Here is an 11,967-nt window from a genome sequence, read left to right as displayed (position 1 = left end):
ATTGAACCAAACGTGGCACACAGGACTCCCCTGACCAACAGAAAATACTGGAAGTGTTTGGTGGGCATTGACCTTGAATTTAGGAGTTGTAGTTCACCTCCATCCAGAGAGCACTGTGGACTCAAACAATGATGGATCTGGACCAAACTTGGCACGGATATTCCATATGCCGAAATACGAACACAGATGGAGTTTGGGGGAAATAGACCTTGACATTTGAGAGTTGTAGTTACTGGGATTTATAGTTCACCTACAATCAAAGGGCGTTCTGAACCAGACCAACGACAGAATTGGGCCGAACTTCCCACACAGAACCCTCATGACCAACAGAAAATACTCAAGGCTATCCAGTCCAATTCCCTTCACTAGGGCAAGAAAATGTAATCAAAGCCCTCCTGACAGAGAGCCATCCAGCCAGAGATAGAGATAGATATGATTCACACACAGAGAGAGATATAGTATCATAGATTTGAAAGGGACCCCTGAAGAAGGAAAACTATATGTTGCATGTTCCAGAGTGGGCAAACCAGACCCTCTCCACATCAACACTGACCAAGAAACAGCAAGAAATACTGTTTACTCACAAGCAGAAAGAAATTACATAGATTAGAAACCAACACTTTCTCATTACTTTATTTTCCGGATCAACAGAATGGGCCACAGCAACACCTGGCAGGGGGCGGCTAGTTATATATATATCTGAGCATTAGGAAGAACTTCCTGACTGAGAGCTGTTCAGCAGTGGAACTCTCTGCCCCGGAGGGAGTGGTGGAGGCTCCTTCTTTGGAAGCTTTTAAACAGAGGCTGGATGGCCATCTGTCAGGGGTGATTTGAATGCAATATTCCTGCTTCTTGGCAGAAGGGGGTTGGACTGGATGATGGCCCACCAGGTCTCTTCCAACTCTAGGATTCTATATGTCCAGGGTGGGAGGAAAGAAAGAAATCCACAATTGCAACAGAAAGGAAGAAACTGTGTTTCCGCATTGGAGACATCCTTAGCCTGGGTGGCATCCAGTAATAATAATTATTTCCTTTGCATTGCTTGCTGCCTTGCAACATCTTTTGCTTGGGTGGTGCTCACAAGCCCTTGATTGCTTGCAACCTTGAGACAGAGTAACAATAATAATAACAACAATAATGATAATAATAGATTGTTGTAGGGCTTTTCAGGTTATATGGCCATGTTCTAGAGGCATTCTCTCCTGACGTTTCGCCTGCATCTGTGGCGGCGGAGGGGGAAAAGGAAGGGGCCTGAGGTCTCTGAGGATGCTTGCCATAGATGCAGGTGAAACGTCAGGAGAGAATGCCTCTAGAACATGGCCATATAGCCTGCAAAACCCTACAACAACCCAGTGATTGCCTTCAACAATACAATAACAATAGGTATCCCCAATGGCACAGCAGGTTAAACCACTAAGCTGCTGAACTCACTGATCAAAAGGTCAGCAGTTCAAATCCGGGGAGCAGGGTGAGCTCCCACTGTTAGCCCCAGCTTCTGCCAACCTAGCAGTTCGAAAACATGCAAATATGAGTAGATAAATAGGTACCGCCTCAGCGGGAAGATCATGGTGCTCCATGCTGTCATGCCAGTGTCCACTTGACTTTGGAGGCATCTATGGACAACACTGGTTCTTTGGCTTAGAAATGGAGATGAGCACCCCACCAAAAAAGTCTGACTAGACTTAATGTCAGGGGGAAACCTTTACCTTTTTAATAGTAGTAGTAATAGTAGTAGCCTGGCCTTTGTTCCCTCTGAATTGTTTGCTGCCTTGCAGACATCCTTAGCCTGGGTGGCGCTCACAAGCCCTTGACTGCTTGCAACCTTGAGACATAATAATAATAATAATAATAATAATAATAATAATAATAATAGGTACCTCCAAAGGCACAGCGGGTTAAACCATTGAGCTGCTGAACTTGCTGACCAAAAAGTTGGTGAGCAGGGTGAGCTCCCACTGTTAGCCCCAGCTTCTGCCAACCTAGCAGTTCGAAAACATGCAAATATGAGTAGATAAATAGGTACCGCCTCAGCAGGAAGATCATGGTGTTCCATGCTGTCATGCCAGTGTCCACTTGACTTTGGAGGCATCTACGGACTTAACGTCAGGAGGAAACCTTCACCTTTTGAATAGTAGTAGTAGTAATAGTAGTAGTAGCCTGGCCTTTGTTACCTCTGAATTGTTTGCTGCCTTGCAGACATCCTTAGCCTGGGTGGCGCTCACTGGTCCCTCTTTGCTTGCAACCTTGAGACATAATAATAATAATAGCCCTCCCTCCAATGGCACAGCGGGTTAAACCACTGAGTTGCTGAACTTGCTGACCAAAAGGTTGGTGAGCAGGATGAGCTCCCACTGTTAGCCCCAGCTTCTGCCAACCTAGCAGTTTGAAAACATGCAAATGTGAGTAGATCAATAGGTACCGCTCTGGTGGGAAAGTAAGGGCCCTCCATGCAGTCATGCCACGGGCCACATGACCTTGGAGGGTCACTGAGCTGCTGAACTTGCTGACCAAAAGGTTGACGATTCAAATCCAGGGAGAAGGGTGAGCTCCTGCTGTTAGCCCCAGCAACAATAATAATAGAAGTATTTATTTGCAGCGTTTATATTCCGCCCTTCTAATAATAATAATAATAATAATAATAATAATACCCTCCCCAATGGCATAGCAGGTTAAACCTTTGAGCTGCTGAACTTGCTGACCAACAGGTTGGTGCTTCAAATCCAGGGAGAAGGGTGAGCTCCCGCTGTTAGCCCCAGCAACAATAATAATAGAAGTATTTATTTATTTGCAGCGTTTATATTCCGTCCTTCTAATCATAATAATAATAATACTCCCCCCTCCCAAATGGCATAGCAGGTTAAACCATTGAGCTGTTGAACTTGCTGACCAAAAGGTTAGCAGTTCAAATCCAGGGAGCAGGGTGAGCTCCCACTGTTAGCCCCAGCAACAACATTAATAGAAGTATTTATTTATTTGCAGTGTTTATATTCCACCTTTCTCACCCCGAAGGGTATTCTGGGTGGATCATAGAACACATACACAGGACAGACAATAAGGTATAAGTTGGTATTTTCCCCAACTTTGGCATGCTGGAGGTTGTGCTCGATTCCGACCACAGGGGGCGCTGTCGTTCCATCCTCTATGATGAAGAGCCCTCAATCACAGATCTCTTCCTTCCTTTGATCGCCGAAGTAGCCTGGCCTTTGTTCCTTTTGCATTGTTTGCTACCTTGGAGACATCCTTAGCCTGGGTGGTGCTCACTGGCCTGAGATTGCTTGCTGCCTGGAGACTTCCTGTGCCCGGGTGGCGTTCCTCTTCATCACAGATCTCCTCCTTCCTTTGATCGCTGAAGTAGCCTGGCATTTGTTCCCTTTGCATTATTTGCTGCCTTGGAGACACCCTTAGCCTGGGTGGCGCTCATTAGCCCGGAATTGCTTCCTGCCTGGAGACTTCCTGTGCCCGGGTAGCGTTCCTCTTCATCACAGATTTCCTCCTTCCTTTGATCGCTGAAGTAGCCTGGCCTTTGTTCCCTTTGCATTGTTTGTTGCTTTGGAGACACCCTTAGCCTGGGTGGTACTCACTGGCTCGGGATTGCTTGCCACCTGGAGACATCCTGTGCCCGGGTGGCATTCTTTAGTAACTATCATGATTCCAGTGTCTTTCAAATTTTGCCAAATTTTGTTCATTTGCATGGTTTCTTCGTTTGTGTTGACATTCTCCACGTGCTTCTTGAAGGTGTCTTTCGTTCCCCCCCCCCCCCCCCCACCCTTGGCCATATATACTCCACAGGCTTTGCTACCATCAGATCCTCTGAGAATGCCAGGAGCCACAGATGGAGGCGAAACGTCAGGAGACAATGCTGCAAGAACACCTTGGCTTGGAAACCACACAACGACACTCCAGTGGGACTGGGACGGAAGCGGGACCCTGGCAGCAGGGCTGCTGGCAAAGAGGCCGGGGGTCCCGCAAGGGGATGGAGACCCTCCCAGGGGTGCGATGCCAGCCAGTTTTCCTCTGGAAGGAGAACTTGGGTGGTTTTGGCAGTCCTTTCCCCTGATATGTTTCAGGCCTCCCTTGCAATGCTGCTTGCTCTTAAGCAGAGGCTGGATGGCCATCTGTCGGGAGAGCTTCCATTGTGTCTTCCTCCTTGGGAGGGAGAAAGAAAGAAGGAAGGAAGGGGGTCCGACTGGCTGGCCCCTGGGGGTCCCTCTCTGTCTATCATTCTGTCGTCTGCTTTCTTTCGTAAGTGCTGCTTTGGGGGGGGGTCTTTTATTTGGGGGTCCCTTGGTACGATTGGTACGATTAGGATACAGTCATTGAGGTCCCCCCCCCCCAACAATTACGAAGCTGACTATTGTACTAAAGGGGGGGGGATTTTATTTTTAGCTATTTGTAAAAAGCAATAATTTTGTAATAATAAAGAGAGAAAGGAAGGAGAATTTGCTTTTGCAAAACTCATTCATCCTGCGCCTCCCCCTTCCGGACACAAGGGGGCGCCACCAGGTAAGAGTTCCTCCAGGTGAGGCCAGCCTCCCAGGTGTGCTCCCTCTTGCCTTCCTGGCTCCTCCCTCCCAAGGCCTCTCTAGGGCTTCCTTTCTCTTCTCTGTCTCCCCCCCCCCCACCCAATTCCCTTCTTTTGGGGAGGAAGGCGACTCCATGCTATGCAGAGACCCTCACTGATTGACTTTTCAGCTTCAAGACGACTATGCTATGCGACCTTGCTTGTGGCAACATTCATACTTGGGTCAAACAGACAAGAGTTCTTATCACAGGGGAGGCCTCCAGGGAACAACAGCCAGGCAACCTCTATGCAAAGACCGTCACTGATTGACTTTTCAGCTTCAAGGCTACTCCATGCTATTCGAGCTTGCTCGTGGCAACATTCACACTTGCATCAAACAGACAAGAGTTCTTTCCACAGGGGCAGCGACAGCCAGGCTACCTCTATGCAAAGACCCTCACTGATTGACTTTTCAGCTGCAAGGCTACTTCATGCTATCCGAGCTTGCTCGTGGCAACATTCATACTTGCGTCAAAAAGACAAGAGTGCTTATCACAGGGGGTGCCTGCAGGCAACAACAGCCAGGCAACCTCTATGCAAAAACTGTCACTGATTGACTTTTCAACTGCAAGACAACGCTATGTCGCCCTAGGGCTGAGAACGGCGGTCAACAAATGCAGCAAATAAATGTTATTCAAGCTTGCTAATGGCAACATTCACACTTGCATCAAAAGGTCAAGGGTCCTTTCTCCCGCCCTGGACATCATTCCACAGAGTGCCTCCAGGCAAGAACAGCCAGGCGACCTCTATGTAAAGACCCTCACTGATTGACTTAGCTGCAAGATGACTCTATGCTATTCGAGCTAGCTAATGGCAACATTCACACTTGCGTCAAACAGACAAGAGTTCTTTGCACAGGGGGTGCCTCCAGGCAACCTCTATGCAGACCCTCACTGATTGACTTTTCAGCTGCAAGGCTACTCCGTGCTATCCGAGGTTGCTCGTGGCAACATTCATACTTGTGTCAAACAGACAAGAGTTCTTTCCACAGGGGGTGCCTCCAGGCAACAACAGCCAGGCAACCTCTATGCAGAGACCCTCACTGACTGACTTTCAGCTGCAAGACGAGTCTATGCTTGCTAATGGCAACATTCACACTAGCGTCAAAAAGACAAGGGTCCTTTCTCCCGCCCTGGATATCATTCCACAGAGGGTGCCTCCAGGCAACAATAGCTAGGTGACCTCTATGCAGAGACCCTCACTGATTGACTTTTCAGCTGCAAGGCTACTCCGTGTTATCCGAGGTTGCTTGTGGCAACATTCATACCTGTGTCAAACAGACAAGAGTTCTTTCCACAGGGGGTGCCTCCAGGCAATCTCTATGCAGAGACCTTCACTGATTGACTTTTCAGCTTCAAGACAACTCTATGCTATTCGAGCTTGCTCGTGGCAACATTCATACCTGTGTCAAACCGGCAAGCGTTCTTTGCACAGGGGGTGCCTCCAGGTAAGAACAGTCAGGCGACCTCTATGCAGAGACCCTCACTGGTTGACTTTTCAGCTTCAAGACAACTATGCTATTCGACCTTGCTTGTGGCAACATTCATACTTGCATCAAACAGACAAGAGTTCTTTGCACAGGGGGTGCCTGCAGGCAATGACAGCCAGGCGACCTCTATGCAAAGATCCTTACTGATTGACATCTGCAAGATGACTCTATGCTATTTGAGCTTGCTCATGGCAACATTCACACTTGCGTCAAATAGACATTGGTTCTTTCTCCCATTCTGGACATCATTCCACAGGGGGTGCCTCCAGGCAACAACAGCCAGGCGACCTCTATGCAAAGACCCTCACTGATTGACTTTTCAGCTGCAAGACGACTCTATCCTATTCGAGCTTGCTAGTGGCAACATTCACACTTGCTTCAGGCAGACAAGGGCTCTTTCTCCCATCTTAGATAGTATTCCACAGAAATATATTTGTGTGTGTTTGTGTGTGTGTGTGTGTATATATATATATATATACACACACACACACACACATACTCTCTACACTTGTACTCCATATACTCCACTAGTTTGACTCACATCAGATCCTCTGAAGATGCCATTAGCCACCAATGCAGGCAAAACGTCAGGAGAGAATGCTGCTGGAACATGGCCGGACAGCCTGAAACACTCACAGCAACCCAATCGCATAAGCCCATGCAAATGTTAACTGAGGTAATATTAAGGAAACAATAAGGTGGGATACAGGAACACGTACACAGACACAGCATGTGTTGTAGAAAGCTTTCATGACCGGAATCACTGGGTTGCTCTGGAATTTTCTAGCTGCCTGGCCATGTTCCAGCAGCATTCTCTCCTGATATTTTGCCTGCATCTGTGGCTAATGGCATCTTCAGATTCTGTTGGCAGTGAAGCAAGTGGAGTGGAATAATGTTCAGGGTGGGAGAATGAACTCTTGCTTGTTTGAAGCAAGTGTGGATGTTGCAATTTGCCAGATTGGTTAGCAATTGAGTAGCCACCATCCCCTCCCTAACAAGGATGCCTCCAGGCAATGCAGGCCAGGCTACTTCTATGCAGATACCACTACTGATTGACTTTGCAGGTTCATGGCTCCTCAATGCTAATCAACGAGGCTAATTGCAGCATTCAGAGGATGCCCCCAGGCAACAACAGCCAGGCCACCTCTATGCAGAGACCCTCACTGTTTGACTTTGCAAGCACATTGAGCCTTTGGGGGTGCAATGGGTTAAACCCTTGTGTTGGCAGGATTGCTGACCTATAGGTCAGCGGTTGGAATTTGGAGAGAGCAGGTTGAGCACCCTTTGTCAGCTCCAGCTCCCTATGCAGGGACATGAGAGAAGCCTCCCACAAGCATGGTAAAAACTTGAAAACATCTGGGCAACGTCCTTGCAGACGTCCGATTCTCTCACACCAGAAGAGACTTGCAGTTTCTCAAGTCACTCCTGACAGGAAAAAAAATTGGCTATTATGAGTTGTCAAAGGTTTTCATGGCTGGGATCCCTGGGTTGCTGTGAGTTTTCTAGGCTGTGTGGCTATGTTCCAGCAGCATTCTCTCCTGATGTTTCGCCCACATTTATGGTTGAGGAGTCCGTTGGAAATGAGGCAAGTGGGGTGTATATCCCTGTGGAAGGAAGGAAGGAAGAAAAAAGAAAGCGCTCTTGCCTGCTGTCTTGGCCACTCCACGCGAACCAAGCATGCTTATGGCCACACTCTCCTTTGCTTCCAACAGACCAGGCTTCTTCCTCCCACCACCCTGGGCATCATTCCACAGGGAGGCATACGACGTACACTCCACCTGCTTTCCACCTGAACATGAGATCGTGAAGGAGGCAGCCTGTAATCAACGTGTTGCCAGAGGCTTTCATGGGTCGCTGAGAGTTTTCCAGGCTGTCTGGCCAATGTGTTCCAGTAGCATGTTCTCCTGATGTTCCACCTGCATCTGTGGCTAATGCCATCTGCAGAGACCTGTTGGCAGTGCAACAAGTGGAGTGTATATATTATACCTACTTATGCTCCCCATGCTCTATTCTGCTTTGGTTAGACCACACTGGAATATTGCGTCCAATTCTGGGCACCACAATTGAGGGGAGATGTTGACTCTAAGCTGGAATGTGTCCAGAGGAGGGCGACTAAAATGATCAAGGGTCTGGAGAACAAGCCCTATGAGGAGCGGCTTAAGGAGCTGGGCATGTTTAGCCTGAAGAAGAGAAGGCTGAGAGGAGACATGATAGCCATGTATAAATATGTGAGAGGAAGCCACAGGGAGGAGGAGGGAGCAAGCTTCCTTTCTGCTTCCCTGGAGACTAGGACGCAATGGAACAATGGCTTCAAACTACAAGAGAGGAGATTCCATCTGAACATGAGGAAGGACGTCCTGACTGGGAGAGCCGTTCAGCAGTGGAACTCTCTGCTCCGGAGTCTGGTGGAGACTTCTTCTCTGGAGGCTTTTAAACAGAGGCTGGATGGCCATCTGTCAGGGGTGATTTGAATGCAATATTCCTGCTTCTTGGCAGAATGGGGGTGGACTGGAGGATGGCCCAGGAGGTCTCTTCCAACTCTAGGATTCTAGGATTCTATGAGGCTGGATGGCCATCTGTCAGGGGTGATTTGAATGCAATATTCCTGCTTCTTGGCAGAATGGGGTTGGACTGGATGATGGCCCAGGAGGTCTCTTCCAACTCTTTGATTCTATTATTATTATTATTATTATTAGGCTGGATGGCCATCTGTCAGGGGTGATTTGAATGCAATTTTCCTGCTTCTTGGCAGAATGGCGTTGGACTGGATGGCCCAGGAGGTCTCTTCCAACTTTAGGATTCTATTATTATTATTATTATTATTATTATTATTATTATTTGGTTGTTGTAGGTTTTTTCGGGCTATATGGCCATGTTCTGGAGGCATTTTCTCCTGACGTTTCACCTGCATCTATGACAAGCATCCTCAGAGGTAGTGAGGTCTGTTGGAAATAGGAAAAAATGGGTTTATATACCTGTGGAATAATGACCAGGGTGGGGCAAAGGACTCTTGTCTGCAGGAGATAGGTGGGAATGTTTGAACTGACCACCTTGATTAGCATTTAATGGCTTGGAAGTGCCTGGGGGGAATCTTTTATTATTTATTATTATTATTATTATTAGGCTGGATGGTCATCTGTTGGGGATGCTTTGAATACAATTTTCCTGCTTCTTGGCAGAATGGGGTTGGAATGGATGGCACACAAGGTCTCTTCCAACTCTAGGATTCTATTATTATTATTATTGGGTTGTTATAGGTTTTTCTGGGCTATATGGCCATGTTTTGGAGGCATTTTCTTCTGATGTTTCGCCTGCATCTCTGGCAAGCATCCTCAGAGGTAGTGAGGTCTGTTGGAATTAGGACAATGGGTTTATATATCTGTGGAATGACCAGGGTGGGACAAAGGACTCTTGTCTGCTGGAGATAGGTGTGGATGTTTCAACTGACCACCTTGATTAGCATTTGATGGCTTGGAAGTGCCTGGGGGGAATCTTTTATTATTTATTATTATTATTAGGCTGGATGGCCATCTGTCAGGGGTGCTTTGAATGCAACATTCCTGCTTCTTGGCAGAATGGGGTTGGACTGGATGATGGCCCAGGAGGTCTCTTCCCACTCTTTGATTCTATGACCACCTTGATTAGCATTTAATGCCTTGGAAGTGCCTGGGGGGGATCTTTCAATTATTATTATTAATATTATTAATATTAGTCTGAATGGCCATCTGTCAGGGGTGATTTGAATGCAATTTTCCTGCTTCTTGGCAGAAAGGGGTTGGACTGGATGAGGTCTCTTCCAACTCTAGGATTCTATTATTCTATGATTCTCAAAATTGTTGCTAAGTTTAATAAAATATTTGCATTCTAAGAAAAGTTAATTTGCGTTAATTCTATGTAATGCAACTCTATGAACATAATCTTGTAAGTAACCTTCTGGTTTGTAAGGAAACTTTTTTATTCACTTCTACCTTCTACCTTTTATTTTTCCACTGATTGGTTTGGGTGGGGCGCCAAAACACTGTTTGCTTACACTTGAACACGACTTAAGGCTGGCCCTGGCCACTCTTGGCTGACCACGCTTGCTCAAGGCAACCCTCCCCCTTGGTTCAAGCAGGCAAGGGTCCTTTCTCCTATTTGGGGTCTCATTCCACACGGAGGGACACACTCCACTTGCCTGCCTCGCACCAGATCCTCTGAGAATGCCATGATGAGGCACAGGTGCAGCAGGCGAAACCTCAGGAGAGAGTGCTGCTGGAAGCTCTTGTCCAGACAGGTTATTTATTTTATTTATTTATCGTGTCATCAGCAACCAGTCAATTGTATTACATTTCTAACAGAACAGAGTAAACAAACAGACATAATACAAAATTTGTGAGTTTGGTAGGTGATTAAATGCCTTTTGACCAGTTTCTGGCCACTTGAAGTACTTTTGGTGTTGCCACAAGAAGGTCCTCCATCATGCATGTGGCAGGGCTCAAGTTGCATTGCAGCAGGTGGTCAGTGGTTTGCTCTTCTCCACACTCGCATGTCGTGGACTCCACTTTGTGGCCCCATTTCTCAAGGTTGGCTCTGCATCTCGTGGGGCCAGAGCGCAGTCTGTTCACCGCCTTCCAAGTCGCACAGTCTTCTTCTGTGTGCTCATCTGGTATCACCCGCGGATTGAGGTTCTGGGTTTGAGCCTGCCACTTTTGGACTCTCGCTTGCTGAGGTGTTCCAGCGAGTGTCTCTGTAGATCTTAGAAAACTATTTCTTGATTTAAATCGTTGGCATGCTGGCTGATACCCAAACAGGGGATGACCTGGAGATGTCTCTGCCTTGGTCCTTTCACTATTGGCTGCTACTTCCCGGCGGATGTCAGGTGGTGCAATACCAGCTAAGCAGTGTAATTTCTCCAGTGGTGTAGGGCGCAGACACCCCGTGATAATGCAGCATGTCTCATTAAGAGCCACATCCACTGTTTTAGCGTGGTGAGATGTGTTCCACACTGGGCATGCATACTCAGCAGCAGAGTAGCACAGTACAAGGGCAGGTGTCTTCACTGTGTCTGGTTGTGATCCCCAGGTTGTGCCAGTCAGCTTTCTAGCGCCCACTTTTTGCGTGATGTTCAGGCAGTGCTTCTTGTAGGTCAGAGCATGGTCCAGAGTGACTCCCAGGTATTTGGGTGCGCTGCAATGCTCCAGTGGGATCCCTTCCCAGGTAATAATCCTCAGAGCTTGGGATGCCTGTTTATAAGGTGAAAGGCACATGTCTGTGTTTTAGATGGATTAGGGATCAGCTGGTTTTCCCTGTAATAGGCAGTAAGGGCACCTAGAGCTTTGGAGAGCTTCTCTTCTACCATCTCAAAGCTCCCTGCTTGAGCGGTGATGGCACGATCATCAGCATAGATGAAGCTCTCTGTCCCTTCTGGCAGTGGCTGGTCATTTGTGTAGATGCTGAACATGGATGGAGCAAGAACGCTCCCCTGAGGCAGGCCGTTCTTCTGTTTCCGCCATCTGCTTCTCTGGCCCTGGAACTCAACAAAGAAGCTCCTGTTTTGTAGCAGGTTTCCTATGAGAGGGGTGAGGTGGTCGTCCTTTGTGATACTATACATTTTTCTCAGGAGGAGCCGGTGGTTCACAGTCTCATAGGCTGCTGACAAGTCTATGAAGACATCTCCTGTGATCTGCTGCCTTTCAAAGCCATCTTCTCTGTGCTGAGTCAGGTTCAGCACTTGCGATGTGCAGCTTTTGCCTTTCCTGAAGCCAGCTTGCTGTGGGATCAGACAGGAGTCTATATTTTCCATAATTCTATGCAAAATAAGTCTCTGCTTGAGCGGTGATGGCACGATCATCAGCATAGATGAATCTCTCTGTCCCTTCTGGCAGTGGCTGTTCATTTGTGTAGATGTTGCACATGGATGGAGCGAGCACGCTTCCCT

The sequence above is a fragment of the Anolis sagrei genome, chromosome 6 (assembly GCF_037176765.1).
Source record: "Anolis sagrei isolate rAnoSag1 chromosome 6, rAnoSag1.mat, whole genome shotgun sequence".
Classification (NCBI taxonomy): domain Eukaryota; kingdom Metazoa; phylum Chordata; class Lepidosauria; order Squamata; family Dactyloidae; genus Anolis; species Anolis sagrei.
This window is presented reverse-complemented; position numbering follows the sequence as displayed.